A 21315-nucleotide genomic window follows, 5' to 3' on the forward strand; every position below is an offset into this window, starting at 1 on the left:
TCTTAAAAAGAGAGAGATCTGAAGCATTGTGACAAAACGTTTAGTATTTATTAGAGCAGGATAATGGGATTCAGGTTATATTCTTCTACGTATTCTTTAGTTTGAAAAGATCACATAACCTCTATCCATGATTAATCAAAGTATGGTTGTAGGAGCAGCAGAAGCAGCATCACAGTCACCTTGGAACTTGTTAGAAATATAAATTCTTGCACCCCATCCAAACTCATTGAATCAGGAACTCTGTCAGTAGGTCTCGGCAATGTTTTATCCAGTCTGAATCAGACAGCCAACGTGTGAGAATTACAATCAATACAAGTAAATCAAACACTCTTATTTATTTAAAATGATATACTACAGTCAACTGAATCTTGGGATTCCTTGAAATAAAATAGGTAGAATTATATGTAACATACGTGGCTTAAGAATTATTAAAAGTAATAAATCTATAATGTTTTCTAATATTAAAAGCTACATTAAGTATGAGGCTTGGGTTTTTTAAATCCAAACACATCAGTTTCATATATAGCTTCATGGATAAAGTCACCATTTAAAATATATTAATTTTGCTTGTACAATAATGAAGATGAAAGAGCATGGGTAATTAAGACAATCACTACTAAGAGGGCAGTTACACTCCCTGCATTTTACTTTGACTTTCCACTAGAAGATGCTAGTGAAAAGAGACTATTCTTAGTGAATGTTGCTTCACTCATCTGATACGTTAAATGTCTTGTGGTTTATTCAGTGCTTATTATCTGTCAAATGAATAGGTACCAATGGTAGAAATAAAACATACATATATTTTCTCAGGCAACATCAAATAATTGACCCCATGTGTGGCCAAACAAGTTCTATGCTCAAAGTGCAGCAAAACCAATCACTGAGACACTGAGTATGCAGCAAGAAAAGGGTTTATCGGAGAAGCAGTCAGACAAGGAGACAAGGAGACGCGAGAGCAAGCCTCAATCTGCCTCCCCTAAGGAAGAGATTGACAAAGCTGTTTCAAGGCAAATAAAAAAGGTCTGGGTAAAAAGCTGCAGCTGCACTTATTAGTCCCGTTAACCTTTGGTCACTTGTATCAATCCCCACTGTCTTTTGATCATTCCTTTCTTGAGGGAATTGGGACCATGAACGCTCTAGTTACTTCTAGCTGAAAGGGGGAGAAGATCAGAGTTAGAAGACTTGAACTCTCTGCACTCATTTAGAAATATTCTTTAGTTCCAACATACAAACTGAAACTCAGCATTCTACATTAACTGAGATTTTTACACTCTAGTTCCCCTAGAAAAATATTCATATCCACATATAAAATGAAACCGAGGGATGCTCACAGCACTCCTGTTAGTTCAAGATGATCAATATTTTCATTCTGCAGAATCACTGAAGATTTCATTTGAAAGCAAGGAGTGTGGTTAACTGGATGACTTGATTAACCTGTCTCTAAGCTGATGGAGTGCATCAAATTAGACCAAAAGAAGTTATGAGGATTACTACTTGGATGCTGTGGTCATACTCTGAGCCAGGTTCAGAATGATATATTCAACAGTGAGAAAGACTGCCACCCCTGACCAATGTTGGCAAAATCCTAATGGTAGATTATCTTTTCAAGCTTGAGAGGTTGCAAACAATAGAAAAATGATTTCTTTGGACTAGCTCTCCTAAATAGTTTTAGGTCCATCAGAGGCTCACTGATCCAAGCAGGATTCTTTTTGAGGTTCTCCTTCCCGACAAGGGTATAGTAAACCTGTGGATTCTTGTGGAACCAGCTTCATCTGAGTGTGGTGAATCCATGGCTTAACTCCCTTTAGTTTCACTGAGGAATCATGGTCAATAGCACCACAGAAGGTCCTGTCCAACAAGGCTGGAGTTGGTCCTCTGTATGCTTGCTCTTCCAGGCCTTAAATAAGACCAAGTCTAGGACCAGGAAGTGTAAGGGCACACCTGTGGGGTACAAATCAAGCTGCTGGAAGCAAACTTATTACAGCAGTTAAGAATTTCCACAAGATTGAACATACCTGATAGTATCCAATTCCCTAACGTGAGCCCTGTTAGAAACTCCCAAGTCCTAAAAAGCGTGGAGAAAGGGTCTTCCATAGAATACTTCTTAGGAGCTTAAACCACGCTTATTGTTAGGGGTCACTTACTCAGAGCAGGGCAACTAGCAAGGTTTTTTTCCCCCCCATGTTAAACTGGTTTCTTTACAAATCTTTACCAAAGTTCTTCTAAGTATATGGTTCATTTTTTCATTTTCCCAGTTGATTGAGGTCTGCATGAAGCACGTAATTGTCACTGCATGCCCAACACACGGGACACTGCTTTTGTGACTTTCACCGTAAATACTGCACCACTGTCACTCTGAATTGTTAGCAGCAATCCAAGCTCAGAAATGACTTTGTTTAAAGTGTTTTGACAACTTCTGATACCTTCTCTGAATGGCATGGAAGAGCTTCAACTCAACTTGTAAAAGGTGTTTACAAATACTAGCAAATAGGGACACTTGGGTGGCTCAGCAGTTGAATGCCTCCCTTAAGCCCAAGGCATGATCGTGGAGTCCCCGGATCACATCCCACATCGGGCTCCCTGCATGGAGCCTGCTTCTCTCTCTGCAACTCTCATGAATAAATAAAATCTTAAAAAAAAAAATACTAGCAAATATTGAAAATTACCCATTGTGTGTAGCATCATGGTAAAGTCCACCTGCCAGTCTTCAACAGGTTTGGGGCCTCTTAAGTGGTATGCCTTTTAGAACTGGTGGGAGTCCAGTCTTAGGATTGTTTTTCGCACAAACATCACATTTTTTCACTGTTTTTTGACAGGTCTCTGAAGATTGGGACCCACAATATACTTCTAGATCCACTGGAGAGTAACATCTCACCCATCTGGGGTGCTCTGGTAAATACAACTACAAGATGTTCTGGGATAAGGATTATCCCTTGTTCATTATATTTCCAGCTGGCTCTAGGTAGTGCCAGTAACGTGTCCAAAACTCCATTCTTCAGTTCTTCTTAGGTTTTCAACAGAATACTGGTGAGTTAAGTCTTTGGTACTAAAGCCATTACAGAGGGTTTTGGAGTCTCTGTATGGGCCACTAACTGTGGCTTAATGTCCCTGCCTATTCCCTTAGGCAATTGAGCAATCTGATTTCTGGTAATGTCGGCAATGAATACTAACTGATGGGTCATGTATCTAGCTCTTCTTTATTCTTGATCCATAAAATTGCTTCTGTGAATATCTCAAGGTCTGGATTTTCCAATGGCAGATCCATCAAATGAAGACAGGTGGAATGAACTTGTTCAATTATCTGTATGTCTCTGGTGATCTGAGTGGCCAATACAGCAACAGGCATGAAGATTGTCTAAAACAAAAATGGGCCATTGTGGCAATTTTCTCTGAAGTTTACCTCAAGGTGTCAGCTCCAGCTTGCAGGGCTTCAGGAAAAAAGGAAGTTTTAGTTCTCAATGATTTTTCTCCTTTTCTCTGGACTTGGGATAAGAAAGTTTATCCCAAGTTTGGAGAAGTCTTAGCCAGATATTTGAGAAAACCAGAATTCAGGATACAGACTAGTTTTATTGAAAAACAACTAACACTTAGATCCCAGTTCTGATGAATTGTCTTTAACATCCACCAATGTGTACTACTGAAACATAACTTCTAAAATCACCTTCATTTCCACCAAAAATAATGCAGTTTTCCCAATAGTTCTGGAAATTCTTGGTTTTATGATTTTAGAGGTATCAGATATCTGTCATTACCATGTAATTGACAAGGAAATTCTGTGATACACCCTTCAATTAGAAGTGATGACATCATCAGGATATAGCAAAACCTTAGGAGTTTTATATAATTTCTGAAACAGCTATTGCATTCACCTATACAACCTAAGAAAGTCTATCATTACTTATTTGACAATGCTTCCCATGTAATTTGATATACCAAAAAGTCAGCCTCATTAGTCAAAAAGACTACTTAGAAGGTGAAGTTGGGAAGTCTGTCAGAAATATCAGGCTTTATTTTTTATTTTTTATTTTTTTTAAATATCAGGTTTTAAAGAACATGCTTAAATAGCATTATAGATTGTGACAAAACTTAGTATTTAATGGATCTATTTAGCCAAGGTGGCAATAAGAGATTCTAAAGGCAAGTACAGAGAGTTTTTTCTAGGCAGATTAAAGATAAAGAAGGGCAGCCCCGGTGGCTCAGGGGTTTAGCACCACCTTCGGCCGGGGGTGTGATCCTGGGGCCCCGAGATCGAGTCCCACATCAGGCTCCCTGCATGGAGCCTGCCCCTCTCTCTGCCTGTGTCTCTGTCTCTAGAGCTCTCTGTGTCTGTCGTGAATAAATAAATAAAATCATTAAAAAAAAAAAAGAAAACATTTGGTTAGAATTTAGACAAATAATCTAAGAAAAATATTATTTTTAACAGAAAAACCAAATTCCAATCTTATACTAGGGTATTTCTAATATTAAGACTCATTCATTCCAATAAAATAAATTTAGGGCAGCCCTGGCAGCTCAGCAGTTTAGCGCTGCCTTCAGCCCAGGGTGTGATCCTGGAGACCCAGGATCAGGTCCCATGTCAGGCTCCCTACATGGAGCCTGCTTCTCCCTCTCTCTCCTCTCTGTGTATTCTCATGAATAAATAAAATATTTAAAAAAAAATTTAAAAATTTTTGCAGTCCCTCCTTATATTCCTATCACCCCCCCCCCCCCACCGTTGATATACACTTAGTGAGACAAGGACACGCAGGACACTGCATGGACTGGAGTTCTTGTGGATAATGGGATATGCTGATCAGAATCTCCATCAGGAAAGAAGGCTCTCAGCTGCAGGAACCTCTCAAAGGCTATCAGGATTGCCTTGCCTGAAGACAGCTGCCCTGCTAAGAGCATGCTCTCTTCCCAGGTGGTCACATCCATTGATTGTTCAATATGAGGATATACAAGTCCAGGCCTTTGGACACAATTCAGGATGGCTCTAAGGGCAATCCAACTTTTGGAACTTAGATATTAGCTAGGGCTTCTGCTGATACCGTATCAATGCTCAGCTCCTGCCTAATCTTGCTTTCCACTCTCCCTTTCCTTTCCCAGGTGTTGACCACGCCCCTAAGAAACTTTTTTTACATACTAATCTCCATAATCTTAATCCCAACTGTGCACAAAATTCCTTTCCGAAGATTCCCTTCCCACAAACTTTCTTCCTTTTTACATTCAGACTGTATCCTAGGATTTTCCTCTTTAAATAATGAGTCTCACTTTCTTTTCATACAGAACTGTTTCCAGTAGTCTTAATTACATTAGAATTATTTCAAAGTTTTTTTTTTTCCTTTTTTAACAAATTTTGCAACAGAAATAACATGAGCCTACCTCACTTCTGGTAAACACAGGCAGAACAAAAAGTTCTATATCTAATGCTGACAACCTATTTTAACATCATTTAACAACCTTAAATTATCTTTAATACTGAATTTTTCCCCAGATCACGTAGACTTGAAAACACGTGGGTTAGTTTCCATTTTGGGGTTTTAGAATGCCCAATTCTTAGAAGCACTTGCCCAAGAATCATCTAACCAGAGCTCTTTTACAAATTAATTAAAACCATCTGGAGGGATAAAAATAACCTCACATTAACTTTTGTAGATACACAAATATATAAATAAGATACAAACAAAATCCTCATTAAAGGCCCTTTTATAAAACCTAGGGGTGCCTAGCTGGCTCCCTTGTAGAGCATGCCTACCCCCCTTAATCTCAGGGTTGTGAGTTGGATCTCCACGTTGGGTTTAGAGACTACTTAAAAAAATAAGTCTCATTGCAAGATAGTATTATAATTTATGGATCTGTTTATCACTTTTCTCTGAGGTCTAATAAATATTGTGGCCAAGCAGTGTTACAAAAACAGGATTTTTTTTTTCCTTTTCATGGATTCATAACTAAACATTGCCCAATTTTGGAGAATACAGCCCAAAGGCCTGCATGTGGCAATCATACTGTCATTTCCCAATTAGAACATAGCCAGTTTTGTCCAAAGATACCAAAAGCTGCAGCAACAATTAAACCAAATGAAGTCCATCATACCTCTGTGAGCACTGGTTCCTCCCTGAAAGTTGAGGCCTCACCAACTGAACCAAATGACTTCCAATCAGCCTTTCCTTAAACAAGAAGGCTAAGAGAACCCATACCCCCCATTCAGAGGTAATCAAATGGGAGAAAGAAATCTAAGAGAACCAAACCAAATGGAAGGAAGAAATAAGCTCACAGGCTGAGCATGGCACATTAAGCACTTACCAAGAGACACCTGTCCAAACCAAAAACAGGTTCCTTGCCACAAGAGTTAAATTAAGCACCAAAAGTCGATGGTACCCTGTAGAAATAGGGCTCTGGGGACGGTCCCTAGGACACAGATGCTAGGCAGCACTAGACTCCCATTACTGACTGAGGGCCAACAAACCACAGGCAAAGAACTCCTGGTTGGCTCACCAAATACATAACTGAACCCAAGTTTGTATGCCAGACATGCAGCAAAGCCAATCGCTGAGACATCAAGTATGCAGCAAGGAGAGGGTTTATTCAAGAGGCAAACAAGAAGAGCAAGCCTCAAATCTGCCTCCCCAAGGAGGAGAATCAGGGATATTTAAAGGCAAACAAAACAAACAAAAAGGGTCTGCAGTGTGCTTGTTGGTCTCATTAACCCTCTGGTTACCAACTTCACACGAAACACAAAAAACTGTGAGTGGTCTATAGGAGATTTAAATGGTCATTTGTCATGTTTTAAATGTAAGGCACTCAAATTAGATTATTCCAAGAATTCTAAATATCCTGATTCCTCTAATTATTCATATCCAAGAGTACTGCAGGAATGCAAATACATGAGTGACATCATAGGTATAATTTTAAACATATGTTAAATGTTTTTTCTCTAAGTAAATCATTCATAAACTTTGCAACTTCAGTTCGGAACTTCCATACAAATGTGCTTGAGAGTCATTTGGATGAAGTATGCATTAGTCAGAGTGGACTAAGCAGCTACTGCAAAGATCTCTTGCAGAAGTGCAGTGGCTTAAACAATCAAGTTTATTTCTCTCTCTCAAACAGTCCAAGATGACTGCTCTAGGTCTGGGAATAGCTCTGCCTCAGTCAGAGATACATCAGCCTTACACGGGTGCTATCCCAATCAGCTGTAAAACAAAAAATCAAAATCCAGGTACAGAAATTTCTTTGAAGCAGACATTGCATGCATCGCTTCTCACATTCCAATAGCAAGAACTTAGTCACATGGCCTCAATCAGCTACAAGGATATCGGGAAATACAGCCTCAACCACAACTTGAGTTTCTCGAGCATTCCATGAAGTTAAGGATCCTATTCTAACCATAGCACAAAGAGGATTCTTGGGGTTGAGAGTGGGGGGAGAGGCAGGGGGAGAAGAGGGAAAGGAAAAAATCTCATGAAGACCCCACACTGAGCACTAAACCCAACATGGGCTTGATCTTATGACCCTGAGATCATTACCTGAGCTGAAATCAAGAGTCAGATGCTTAAGAGACTGAGCCACTCAGGCATCCCCAGACAAAATAATTTTTAATCCTTGAAGAATAGTATTTCAGGGGTGCCCGGCTGGCTAGGTTGGTGGAACATGCAACTCTTGATCTGGGGGTTGTGAGTTCAAGCCCCAGGTTGGGTACAGAGATTACTTAAAAATAAAATTAAAAAAATATATATATAGTATATAGATATTTCAACTTTCAATTAGTAAAATCAGCAATATGTACCTTCTACAAACAGACCTATATTTAACCATCTCCAAAGACAAATGTATTTTTTAACTTTTTATTTTAAAATAATTTAAGATATGGGGCACCTGGGTAGCTCAATGGGTTCGTTACTGGTTTGGGCACAGGTCATGATCTCACGGTCGTAAGATCCAGCTCTGTGCCAGGCTCTGCTCAGAGTGTGGAACCTGTTTGGGATTCTCTCTCCCCTCTCCCCCTGCCTTCCTCCACACCTCACCGCCACTCACACTCTCTCTCTAAAAAAATTTAAATATTTCTTAAAAATTAAAAAAATAATTTAAGGGCAGCCCAGGTGGCTCAGTGGTTTAGTGCCACCTTCAGCCCAGGGTGTGATCCTGGAGACCAGAGATCAAGTCCCACATTGGGCTCCCTGCATGGAGCCTGCTTCTCCTTCTGCCTGTGTCTCTGTCTCTCATGAATAAATAAATAAAATCTTTAAAAAATAATAAATAATTTAAGATATAAGTTGTAAAAACAGTTCAGTTTCCATGCACTTTTTACCCAATTTTCCCAAAGATGTTTAAATAATAACAGTACATTTTCAAAAGAAACTGATAACCCATATAACTACAGATCTAATTTCACCAGTTTTCATATGCACTTAAAAATACTGTAATAGAAAATCCATGTCTTAACCAGAAAGAAAAAAGTTATTATTGGTAACCAAAGGATCTTGCTTATTAACTAGATGATTACACTTAAAAGAAACAGAAGCAGAGTTGATAATCTCCATACCAAGTTCTTTTATAAAGGCTTATAAACATCTTTAATGGGCAGCCTGGGTGGCTCAGCGGTTTAGCGCCGCCTTCAGCCCAGGGCCTGATCCTGGAGACCAGGGATCAAGTCCCACGTCGGGCTCCCTGCATGGAGCCTGCTTCTCCCTCTGCCTGTGTCTCTGCCTGTGTGTGTTTCTTATGAACAAATAAAATCTTTAAAAGATAAATAAACATCTTTAATTGTAGGCTTCCTATGGTACTTTTTCCTGCATAAAGTGCCAAATTACAATTTTTTAAATTTTTAAATAAAATTAGACACCTATATCAAGAACAAACTGAAATATACACTAATTGCTAACATTACAAAATCTTTCTATATTTTATCTAAAGAAGATAGTTATTTCATACAGACAGAACCACAGAAAGTTTAAGATAAAAAGATATTTAAGTATACCAGGTAAATACTCTTATTTTATAAGTAGAAATCTAAGACCCAGAGAAGGTATACATGATTAAGGTGATACCTCAAGTTGTGGCAGTCCCCTGACTTGAATGTCTAAGACTCTTTCTACTACACCAGCATATCTGTATATCATAAAACCAGAACACTGTGAGATAATTACTAATTACTGATGTACTAATATCCAAAGTACACTACTAAAGGGAAAACAAACTGTCCCCTATTACTTAAGTTAATATTAAAAAACTCAATATGATTATCAATAAATGAATCAACAAAATGATTAACATAAAAAAGGTAACTAATAGACACTAAAATAATTCTATTTCCAACAACAGGTTGATGTTACTGGGAGGGTCAGTAGCATATCCTGTGTATAATCTATTCAACATTTGACTTAAAGAAAAAAAAAAAAAAAGACTTCAACTAGAGAGTATTTTTTAAAAGGAAAATGAAAATCAAATGAAAGGTCAGTAGCTTTTATCTCCGTTCTCTCATTCATACACACACACACACACACACACATACACACACAGAATCATAGGAAAGATACTATCAACTACGTAGCAAGGTTTTTTTTTTTTTTTTTTTAAGATTTTATTTATTTGAGACAGAGGGAAAACACAAGTGAGGAGGAGGGTCAGAGGGTCAGAGGGGGAGAGAAGCAGATTCTGCTGAGCAGGGAGCCGGATGGAGGGCTTAATCCCAGGACCCCGAGAGATCATGACCTGAGCTCACTGAGCCACCCTGGTGCCCCACTAAGCAAGGTTTTAAAACTAAGCATTTCAATGCTCCAGACTGGTATTCTGAAGGCCAACAAAGGAGAGCAAAATCAAAAGAAAAAAAAAAAAAAAAAAAAACCACTAAAAGATGTTATCTGGATTATATGTCATGCTTTAAATACACTTAATGTGAAAATTCATTTAATAAATGTACACAGTATCCCAATTTCATAAAGAACTTCATTTTTTAAAAAGGTTTCATTATAGGACTTCTTTAAACATGGTAGAAATTGGTTCTATATTATGTCCTGAACCACATAAACTGGCATTTACACCACTGAATGACTTCATTAATCTTTCCCTATATTGGTAGTCAGATACCAATTTAGTTTCCCCACGTAATTCATCAGCGTACACACAGGATGAGACTGTTTGCATGCTGACAAAACACTATTCTAGGAACCCAAGACCTCAAAGATCTGGCTCTGCAACTCACTAGGAGTTGCTGTGCATATCACTTAACCTCTTTAAGTCTTATTACCACTTGTAACGTGGGGATATTAATCCCTGTCCTATTTCACAGTAATTATGATAATCATGTAAAATAACAAGTATTTTTTTTGAAGTGGAAAAAGCTTTAAACGTTTTTCCATTTTACTTATTACAATGTTATATGCTATTTAAGTGCAAGTTATTAATAGCAATAGAACCAGGATCCATTTTATTTTTTTAAAGATTTATTTATTTCAGACAGAGAGAGCCCATGAGGCCGGGGGGAGGCAGATGGAGAAGCAAATTCCTTGCCTGACACAGGGCTCAATCCCAGCACCTCTGGGTCATGACCTGAGCCAAAGGCAGCTGCTTAACTGACTGAGGAACCCAGGCGTCCCCTAGGACCTATTTATTTATTTATTTATTTATTTATTTATTTATTTATTTATTTTTAAAGATTTTATTTATTCACGACAGACATGGGGGGGGGGGGCAGAGGCACAGGGAGAAGCAGGCTCCATGCCGGGAGCCCAATGCGGGACTCGATCCCAGGACCCTAGGATCGCGCCCTGGGTCAAAGGCAGGCGCTAAACCGCTGAGCCACCCAGGGATCCCCTAGGGCCCATTTTAAACCCAATTTCTGACACACCTGCTGAATACAGTATTTTGTACATAGTAAAGAACCAGGGATTAGAAACCTTGGTCTCTAATTCATCCCAGGCCTGTCACTGTTCCCAATCTACAAAGCAGGGGCATAGCACCTACATTTATCCATCAATTGAACTAATGTACATAAAGCCGCTCTGTAAAGCAAGTATATCACCCTAAGGTATTACTACTATTAGATATGGTTCTATGTATCTTTCACTTAACTTCCAAAAAGTATATATAACCGGGGGGGGGGGGGGGGGAAGGCAGTCTCTTTGTTTTGATTCCTCTGAAAAAGCATTAGCAAGAATATTCAAAAATGCACATTCAGCATTAGTACAACCAAGACCAATTCTAGATTACAAAAGGTACCCAATTCACTAGTATTTGAGAAGTAGAAAAGAATCATCACAACATACTAGTTTCACTGACATTATAAAACTTTTCAAGGCATAAGAGAAAAAAAAAAAAACCTTTTCAAGGCATAAAATTATTTCAGTAATGAGTTCTCAGCAGAACAGCAGAATCTTCATTAGCTTCAAGGTTTGCTTTTCTTCATTACCTGACTTGACCAGATACCTAATTTACGAATGTCACAGTTTTAGTTTGGAATGCCAATGCAGCTCTTCCCAACAAGCAAGCACCATTCAATCTCTTCATATTTCCACTGAGATTCATACATACAAAAAGTTAGATGCATGCTCTACGTGAGCTTGGGTGGAATTCAGTGAAGCCCGTTTCATTAACTTTAACAGGAGAGAATGAAAACATCTGAGCCTAGACTCAAGTGTACCAAATCAAGCATCGGCATATCAAATCATCTTTATTGTATTTTAAACTTTCATGTGCAAAGCCTACACCTTCTCTTTGCATATCAAAACAACTAACTCAAGTCTCTATATTTTTGTTATGGGGAGCCTGGAACCATACTGTTGAAAGCCACCTATATTCCTGTGTCCGTTCTGCTACTTGTGAATACACAGAACATTTGACATTAGTAAGTGTAATGGCTCTTCTTAGTCACAAAATACCGTGATGCCTTTTGAAACTACTACAATGTTTATGACTTTAGGCTACCCTGTAAATAGACTTCAACCTCTTTTATACCAAATGCATTTAAACCTACATAAGATGCATCATGAAGAGGACTTAGTAGTGTTAATCTTAGGACTTGAATTAGGCACACATGCTTGACTGACTCATCACCACTGGCAGCTGACTTTAAGAATAGTCACTGCCACGCTCAAATTTTTATCAGTCCATTCATCATGACTCTAACCTTTGTGTCACTGTTACATGTCCCTGATTTTGCACCAGCTTGTCATTCAGAAGCACTGCCAGTTAATAGAATTCCTTTCCATGAGGACTGGGAAGGGAAAAAAAAAAAAAAAAAAAAATCAAAGAATGTCCAGGGTAATCTTTTTATAAACATTTTAAAAACATTTTTACAGCATTTATAACATTTTTTGATGATGATGACAACACAAGCTACATCTTCCCCATCGTAGCAGCTTTCTGTGTGATTAATTTTAGGTGTCCTTGCAGTATTTTAAGCCATCAAGGTCCTCTTAATTGTTGAACAAAGTGATGATTCAGCTCTGTCACTTAACAGAATCTTACAAAAATGTAATTCAAATGCCAAACCTACTTAATTTTCAGTAGTGGGGCACCTGGATGGCTCAGTGGTCGAGAGTCTGCCTTTGACTCAGGTTGTGATCCTGGGGTCCTAGGATCGAGTCCCACCATCAGGCTCCTGGCCTGCTTCTCCCTTTATGTCTCTGCCTCTCTGTGTTTCTCATGAATAAATAAATAAAATCTTAAAAAAAAATTTTTTATAGCAAACTACCAATGTCATTACCAATTAGCAATCATCTTCATTATTAAGTTTAACAATGTCCAACATATAAGAAAACTATAAATTAGGGACGCCTGGGTGGCTCAGTAGTTGAGTGTCTGTCTTCACCCAGGTCTGGGGATCGAGTCCTATGTCAGGCTCCCTGCAAGAAGCCTGCTTCTCCCTCTGCCTGTGTCTCTGCTTGTCTCTCTCATGAATAAATAAAATCTTAAAAAAAAAAAAAAACTAAACTATAAATTATTCCATAAATGGTCTTTTTAGGGCACATTTCCCTTTCTTATAGGAGCTACATTCAGGTACACAGAGCTGAGATTCTGTGATATATATGCACATAGAAAAATAAAAAGGAAAAGTAAGCATTAATGCCAGAAAAAAACAAAGTTGTGCAGGAAAGAAAAAAATAGTTTTATTATAATACCTGATATTGTAACATTTAGTCACAAAAATAGAACACTACATACTGTTCTAAACCAAAATTACACAATAATTGTACTGAAAAACAAGGGTATAGAAAGTGGGAGATTTGTTGAGAGGAGGAAAAATGGTAAATCTTCATCTTTCATTTAACAAATAATGACTTAAATTGAAAATCAATAAGCAATAATGAATATACTGAAGACATGGCAGTGAAGAGCAAAATAATCAACTAATGAAACTAAAGGAGTTCCTGTCTTTCTAGGTAGAAAAACATGAAAGAAGGAAGACCAGGAGGACTGATTTTTCCTTTTCCCTAAAAACTTCATAGAACTAAAAAAAATAACAAAAAAAACCTCCATGGAACTATTTAATCCTTTATATTCACGTACAACTCTGATTGAAAAAAACTAAAAACAGGCTTAAATAAACCAAGTTGCAATTACTCACTGGGGAAAAAGAAAAAGAAAAAAAAACTAAAAATAAAAGCCAGCAATTATAAATCTTAAGCTTTTGTTAAACAAAATCACATTTTGTCACATGTGGAAGTGAATTACTTACAGTTTCAAGATTTTCACAAATATTTGTATAGAGTTTTAATCACAATATGCAATCACTTTAATTTCAATTTGTGCTATTATTTTTGGTTACTTGCTTGGATAATTTCGAGATGTAGGAAAAGACTACAAAAAAATGTTAACGCTTTTCAGGTCTTCTTACATACTTTCAAATTGGTTTCTAAGGAAATTAAGTTTGGTTATGCTGCCACCAGCAGTATGATCATAGCATCCTCTTCAGTACTTGGTACTATTAATTTTGTAATAAAGATTTTGCCTTATCTTTATTTAGATGTTTATCATTATTATTTTGCCTCAATATTCTTACCAACATAGGTGAGCTTTTATATAACATGACTTTGTCATATTTTCTGCAAACACCACCTTCAGTTCTGTGCAGTGTCTTTTTATTTTGATTATAATATTTTCCCTTTCATGTATGTACAGAGGTTTTCATATACATGTAATGAAACATGATTTTTTTTGCAATTTCTTCTATGGTTTCTAAATTTAAGAACTTATTGCTCCCAATACTATTTTCTTCTTTAAAAAAAAAAAAAGAAATTTAAATTAACATGACTCCGATACATCTTCAAGTACTTGTAGTTAGGCAAAAATCTTCATAGGAAAAGCTGTACTGTTTTATAAGTTATAAATTAAATTACATATAATATTTACAATGAATTTATTATTATTTTTAAATATTTTATTTATTTATTCAGGAGAGACACAGAGGCAGAGACACAGGCAGAGGGAGAAGCAGGCTCCATGCAGGGAGCCCGACGTGGGACACGGTCCCGGGTCTCCAGGATCACGCCCTGGGCTGAAGGCGGTGCTAAACCGCTGAGCCACCCGGGCTGCCCTTACAGTGAATTTAAAGAGCACTTTTTGCCTAAAATCAGTGATTTGATTGGAACATACCTTTCTGATTTCCTTCCTCATTTTTTTAAATCGGTATGGTTACTTTCTTGGAGATAAACTTGCTGTTTACACTGGCTAAGTACATCAAATTATTCGCTCTATTTGAAAAAAACTAGAGTATACTAACTTAAAATCTTAAAAAGTGTGTTCCAAACATTTAACAAGTGATGAAGTCTGGACTAAAAAAGATACATTGGAATGGAAAACATGATCTCACTGCTTTATAATATATAATATAGACTATGTAATACCTAACTTTTCTCTATTTTGTTATATAATCCAAGTTTATATATGATCATATAATAGGGGATCCCTGAGTGGCTCAGGGGTTTAGCCCCTTTCTTCAGTCCAGGGTCTGATCCTGGAGCCCCGGGATCGAGTCCCGCATCGGGGTCCCTGCATGGAGCCTGCTTCTCCCTCTGCCTGTGTCTCTGCCTCTCTCTGAGTCTCTCATGAATAAATAAAATCTTTTAAAAAAATCGTATAATGAATATTAGAGTTAGATAGGATGTATTACTAATATATTTTACTGATTTCATTGTTTTATAATGTAATAACATATTATTCTATTTATCTTGATAAAGCATATAAAATCAATCGTTCACAGCCCCCTTCATCTAGAGGCTATGTTCCTCCATAACAGCATGAATATTTCTTCCCCTATAATCAAAATAGAGTAATAATTCATTCTAAGCAGAGGTGTACTGAGAGGTACAACACAGCTGTTCACAGGCCTGTAAACATGCAATCCGAAGTTCTTTATGAGAGGAGAGAAGAAAGAGGAGGGAAAGGAAGGGGAGGGGGGCAGGGGAGAAGGCATAAAAATAAACATGAAACATTTTCTGCTCTGAAGGAGGTACAAGGAAGACACCACCACCTTTTAAAGTAGAGAAGGTAAACTGTAAAAGATGCTCCGTAAGTATCAACAGTTGACAGACTGAGGCGTTAGTAACCCAAGGTTGAAGGCCACGGGCTTCATATTCCAGCGCCAAACACAATCAAGGTGCTATTCCTCCCATAGAGGGAAAATGGAAAGAGGAAGAAACAAAAAGCATCTATATTACTTAGGTTAAAAAAACAAAAACTGAGAACTCACATTATCACCCACAAATTTCTATTTCAATGTTTTTCTACTAGTTTTTAACTCATATAGGTTCTAAGAAAACTTAACTATTTTAAATACTAGCAACATATCAAATAGTTATAAAACATTAAGAACAGGATGCAGGGGTTGGCAGACTTTAAAAATCCAGTTACTGTTTTAGGTTTTGTGGGCCGTGCAGACTCTAAGGCCAACTACACAATTCTGCCGTCATGGCACAAAAGCAGCCATATACTATACTTAAGTGGACAAAGAGGCTGTTTTCCAATATTTAATTTACAAAAGCAGGCTGATTTGGTGCACTGTCCATAGCTTGCTGACCCTTGGCTTAATTTACATATTAAGTTGCAGACAACTGTAGGGGAAAAACCAGGATTTTAAAATTCAGAAACTCACAAAATTTATAAAGTGAATTCAGAAAAAAAAGCTTAAGTGAGGACACGGATATGGGTTTGTTTGTTTAATAGGACAATGGGATGCATACCTTTGTGATTTTGTTACTACAACTGAAGACCATTTATACTTTCTAACTTCTATATGAATGAAAATAAATCTAAAAACTGAAGTGATCAGTGACTGATGAGTCTTAAGATAATCACTCTAGGACTAAAAATAACTTTCATACATAGTTCATAGTAATTCTTATTGCTGGCCTTATGACATAATCTTACTATATTAGTAAGACAAAGATACTTCTTACAACATTCTGATTCACTCTTCTAATCCCCCAAAACCACTTTTCTGAATGGAGAAGATGATCCCCAAAAGTAGGGTACATATTATTAAGTGTAAACATGGCAGTTAGAAATGTTAATGGCAGCAAAAGTGTTATCCTCATATCTCCCTCTATTTCAGCAGTAAAATATTTGCAATATAATTATACGACATAATTATAAAATTAGGTAATTATAAAATCATCTACCACTAACTCTCAGTGAAAACAATTTAAATACTATTTGAGTAAGATTTTAGATTTTATCCTTATACGGCCACCCACCAGCACCCCATTCTGATAACAACTTTTAACATGAAAAATCAAGTATTAAAAATCTATTAAATATCCAATCCCTTTATCTAGCAATCAAATCTTATGTTCTGATAACAGAAAAATAAAATTTGACACTGCTATATATCATAGAATCAATGTATTGTTTTAACAACATTGTGTGGTCTCTTCAACATTTGGAAGTAAGTTCGATGCTATTGTTATTTAAAACTTCACAATTTGAGTCGTAAATCGCCTTCATACCTAGTGAACACATTTTGCACGGCCAACTCACAGAACTTACAAAATTCATGAAAAAGAAAAAGACAGTTCAGCATATTGATAACTGGTCTAATGTGAAACCTGGGTTTATATGACTACATATTTTTAACAGGAAATCCTGTTAAATTCTCTAACATATACCTTTCCTCCTGTTTTGAAACTTGGCCTTTTACTGTCCTATCTCCACCCAAAACTCACTTGGAAAACTACAGAAGCTAAGAGCAACCAGAGTTAACCAATTCAAAATTACTACATCCATCGTATTAGTCAACTTACCAGTTGGAGGAAACCCCAAAGTAGTCTAGATATAATGTAGCACTACAGAATCTAATTTAAATAGATTTCGTTTCAGGAAAAGATGAAGGTGAAGGAAAAGCAAAGCTCAAGAAAACCTCAAGGGGAATCAAACACTAGGGGGCAGCATCGAGCCGCTGGGACCGCCTGGGCATTCCTCTACCAGGTAAACTTTAGGCCAAGGTTGGTATTTTTAATGAAAATTACATTATAATGAAAGACAATTTTATAGGGTTATAAAACTTAGTATAAAGGAAAAAGGATAGCTTTCTGCTTTGATCCCCAACACTTCTTTCCATGTCCTACTGTGTAGTTTCTCTTGCATATTGTGAATCTGTTTGGAAAACACCACTACCATGTTTAAGATGAACTGATTGATTGATTGAGAGTACGTTCGAGTGGAGGGGCAGCTGCAGAGAAACTCAAGCACACTCCCAGCTAAGCTCAGGGCCCTATTTGGGGCTCTATTCTCATCACCCCAAGATCATGACCTGAGACAAAACCAAGAGTCAGACACTCAACAAACTGAGCCTACCAGGGGCCTACCCCTTGTGTCCTTTTGATTAAAAAAAAAAAACTGTCCTTTCGATAAAAGCAACATCCCTGGCATTTCCATTGAGGTGAGCACTACAGAGACAAGGACTGACATTTTTATCCCACGTATTTCTTCGGGTTAATGCTACATTTAAGTTCTGTTAAACTTCATTTAGAAGGTTGACAGGCAAACTTTGCACATCCACTGAATAACGTCATGAGCACCGTGTGACAAAAAGTTGGGGAGTATGTGCTGCCTCAAGGATTTAGACAGGGAAAGCAAGATGTACATGTAGAATTTTAAGTTAAAAAATATGAGAAGCAGAAAAAAATTCTATGGATTATTACATGTAACAGAACAGTACCAAATAGGATAACTGCATCTCCGGCAACGGCCCAGTAGAGACCGTCAAACCTCAAGTTATCCGAGTTAAAGACAAAGTACTCCTTCAACCCTGATGAGAAACTGAAACATCTGTACGGAGAAAAGAAGGTAAAATGAACTAAAATTTTCTGCAGCCCTTTGTTTCATTATGTCATTCATAAAGATCGCAGTATGGGGATCCCTGGGTCGCGCAGCAGTTAAGCGGCTGCCTTGGGCCCAGGGCGCGATCCTGGAGACCCGGGATCGAGTCCCACATCGGGCCCCCTGCATGGAGCCTGCTTCTCCCTCTCCCTGTGTCCCTCCTTCTGTGTGTCTCATGAATAAATAAAATCTTTTAAAAATAAATAAATAATAAAGATGGCAGTAAAGCCATGAAGAGGGCTTTTTAGCACAAGTTCAGATAAAAGATTAAGGTAAAGCAACTTGCTCAAAGTAACCAAACTAGTTAATAAACGGGTCATAGTTTTGAACTCTAAGTCTCACCGCAAAACCCGAAGTCCTTTCCAGTATGTGACAGAGGTTGGAGAACAAGGTAAATTCTCTTTAGTTATATCCTAACCGTAACATCCCTTGCTGCTAACGCCTATATCCTACATTCTCCGTAAAGCAGCGAAAAACCGAAAAACCCATCCCCAGAGTGAATACTCAGTACCATACTCCAGGCCTCCTGAAAGTACTTCAAAATCAGGCGCTAGAAGAAGGGGGGGCTCTGTTGGCTTTTAGCTGGAGAACATCAACTGGTAACGGGAAGAACAAGTCCAGCTTATCACGCAACGTACTCTTCGTGTCAACCCTAGAAAGGTCCTCCCTGACCACTTCTCTTGAAGTAGCACCTATGTCATCCCTGCGCCAGCTTTCTTAACCACAGCCTGTGTGTGTATAAAACTGCAGGTTTTTGAATCTGGACTTAAAAAAAAAACAACACATTTCTCCTCTCTGAAAACTGTTCTTTCAGTTCCGAATGTAGGCAAAACCACGGTGACGTGCAGAAGCATCTAATACTTTTATCGGAAGAAATACTACAAATTAAACCCCTTGAAGACCATTTGGTCCTCACCAGTTTGAAATTAGGCATTTACCCCCAAAACTACTCAATACCTAATGCTCTGCTAAAGCACGGGTTATTCATTATTTTGATTTCAGCGTACCTGGCTGTATTCCTGCCTATCCCCCCCCCCCCCCCCCCGGGGTACATCCTGTCTTCACACCACTTGTCAGGTCCCTAGTGCTCTCCCCCCAGAGTACTCGGGGTGTAGGGCCCGGGTTGCCTGGTACCGGCCCCCAAAGTCTGCAGCCAGTGCCCGACGCACAAAGCCGCCGAAACATGTAGGGCAGGAAGTCCTGAAACACAGAAGTCTTGACTTAAACGAGCGTTTCCGCTGCCCTGCCACGACCTACATTCTACAGCTCCAGCCTCCCCGGGGTTGGCTGCTCCTCAGGAAACCTGTCACGGGTTAGTTTTGCTCCAACTTGCAGACAAAACCAGAGTTTTCCCGGCAGCGAGCGATACCTTAAGTGAGAGTCAAGGAAAAAGAAAACAGAAACAACAACATGGCCTACTTAAAAAAAAAAAAAAAAAAAAAAGTATGTGCTTTAATGTCACTCTGTGCTACTTGGAACAGGGGCTGGAGGCCGAGGCGGCTGCGGCTGCGGCTGGTACCCGGGGCTGGGGCCACGGGGCAGCTCCCACGAGCCCGGGAAGGACCGCGGGGACCACCCCAGGGTGGGGAGCACCACCCCCAGGACGGCGGGGGGGACCCTAGGATAGCGGGGGGGACCCCGGGACGGCAAGGACCACCCCCAGGACGGCGGGGGGGACCCCAGGATAGCGGGGGGGACCCCGGGACGGCGAGGACCACCCCAGGGTGGGGAGCACCACCCCCAGGACGGCGGGGGGACCCTAGGATAGCAGGGGACACCCCGGGATGGCAGGGGGAGACCCCGGGACGGCAGGGACCCTCCCAGGACGGCAAGGACCACCCCCAGGATGGCGGGGGAAACTCCAGGATGGCAAGGGGGACCCCAGGACGGTGGGGGATCCCCCAGGATGGGGAGCACCACCCCCAGGACGGCGGGGACCCCCCAGCATGCGGAGGAGCACCCCCAGGACGGCGGGGGAAGGACCCTAGGAGAGCGGGGGGGACCCCAGGACGGTGGGGGATCCCCAGGATGGGGAGGACCACCCCTAGGACGGCAGGTGGGACCCCGGGATGGGGAGGAGCACCCCCAGGACGGCGGGGGAAGGACCCTAGGAGAGCGGGGAGGGGGGAGACCCCGGGACGGCAGGGACCCCTCCCGGCACAGCAAGGGGGAGACCCCAAGACGGTAGGGACCCCCCAGGATGGCGGGGGGACCCCAGGACGGCAGGGACTCCCCCAGGTGGCGAGGACCACCCCCAGGACGGCGGGGGGGACCCCGGGATGGGAGGAGCACCCCCAGGACGGCGAGCCCCCCTCCCCCGCCGGACGCGCGCCGCCTGGGCCGCAGGGCCCTGAGGAACAAAGCCGGCGCCCCCCGCCCCGGCCCCCTCCCCGCCCCGGCCCGGCCCCCCCCGCCCCGCGGCCGGCAGCAGAGGTCCACGCGGCCTCCCGCTCGCAGCCCGGCGGCCCGTCCGTTAGGCTCCCGGGGCCGGCGCCCCCCGCACCGCGGGCCGGGGAGGTCGGGCGGGGTCACCGCGGGGCCCCCCGCACCCCCACCCCCACCCCCGGCCCCCGGCCCGCTCCGCTGCGCTCGGCGAGGCGGCGGCCCCCGCGCGGACCGAGGCTGCGGCCGCCCAGGCCCGCGGCGCCCCCCGCGCAGCCCCCCGCGCGCTCCGCCCGCCGCCGCCGCCGCCGCCGAGCCCGGGCCCGACCCCCGCGCCCCCCCCCCCCCGCCGCCGCCGCCGCCGCCGCCGCCGCCGCCGCCCCCGCCCCGGGCTCGCAGCCTCGGCCGCGCACGGGCCCGGTTCTGGGGGAGGGAACGTAAACAAATCGGGGTTTTATAGTCACCTCGCACTCGAGTGCCGTGTGCATCTCCTCTCCGCTCGGTACCAGCCCGGCTGCACCGAGCCGCCTATTCACCAAGGCCGCCTGCGCCAAGTGCGCCGCCGAGGCCCGCGCGCCAGGCCCCGCGCTACGCCGCCGGCGTACCGGCCCCCGCCGGCCCCCGCGCAGCCGCACC

At 41.1% G+C, this 21315-nt stretch overlaps 1 protein-coding gene and 1 long non-coding RNA gene across 10 annotated transcripts in view; both read right to left on the reverse strand.

The window, feature by feature from the left end:
• SLC39A10 (solute carrier family 39 member 10) overlaps positions 1 to 21315 on the reverse strand; it is a 136379-nt gene that overhangs the window by 45584 nt on the left and 69480 nt on the right. Inside the window, exons 1-3 of one of the 9 annotated variants that reach the window (XM_072812874.1) lie at positions 21144 to 21294; positions 19555 to 19666; positions 12107 to 12193 (exon numbers count right to left, since the gene is read on the reverse strand). The exons of 2 other annotated variants lie outside the window; for them this stretch is intronic. The gene's annotated coding sequence lies outside the window, so the exon portion shown is untranslated. Of the gene's footprint in view, positions 1 to 12106; positions 12194 to 15451; positions 15587 to 19554; positions 19667 to 21143; positions 21304 to 21315 lie in introns of those variants that run through there. 6 more of the 9 variants (XM_072812872.1, XM_072812868.1, XM_072812873.1 and 3 more) reach the window with 6 other exon arrangements.
• On the reverse strand, positions 27 to 12100 carry LOC140625539 (uncharacterized). The gene is made up of 2 exons (XR_012024884.1): positions 2667 to 12100; positions 27 to 1941 (listed from the first exon to the last, which is right to left on the reverse strand). It is a non-coding gene; the product is annotated as an uncharacterized lncRNA (long non-coding RNA).

This window comes from Canis lupus, chromosome 36, assembly GCF_048164855.1.
Source record: "Canis lupus baileyi chromosome 36, mCanLup2.hap1, whole genome shotgun sequence".
Classification (NCBI taxonomy): Eukaryota; Metazoa; Chordata; class Mammalia; order Carnivora; family Canidae; genus Canis; species Canis lupus.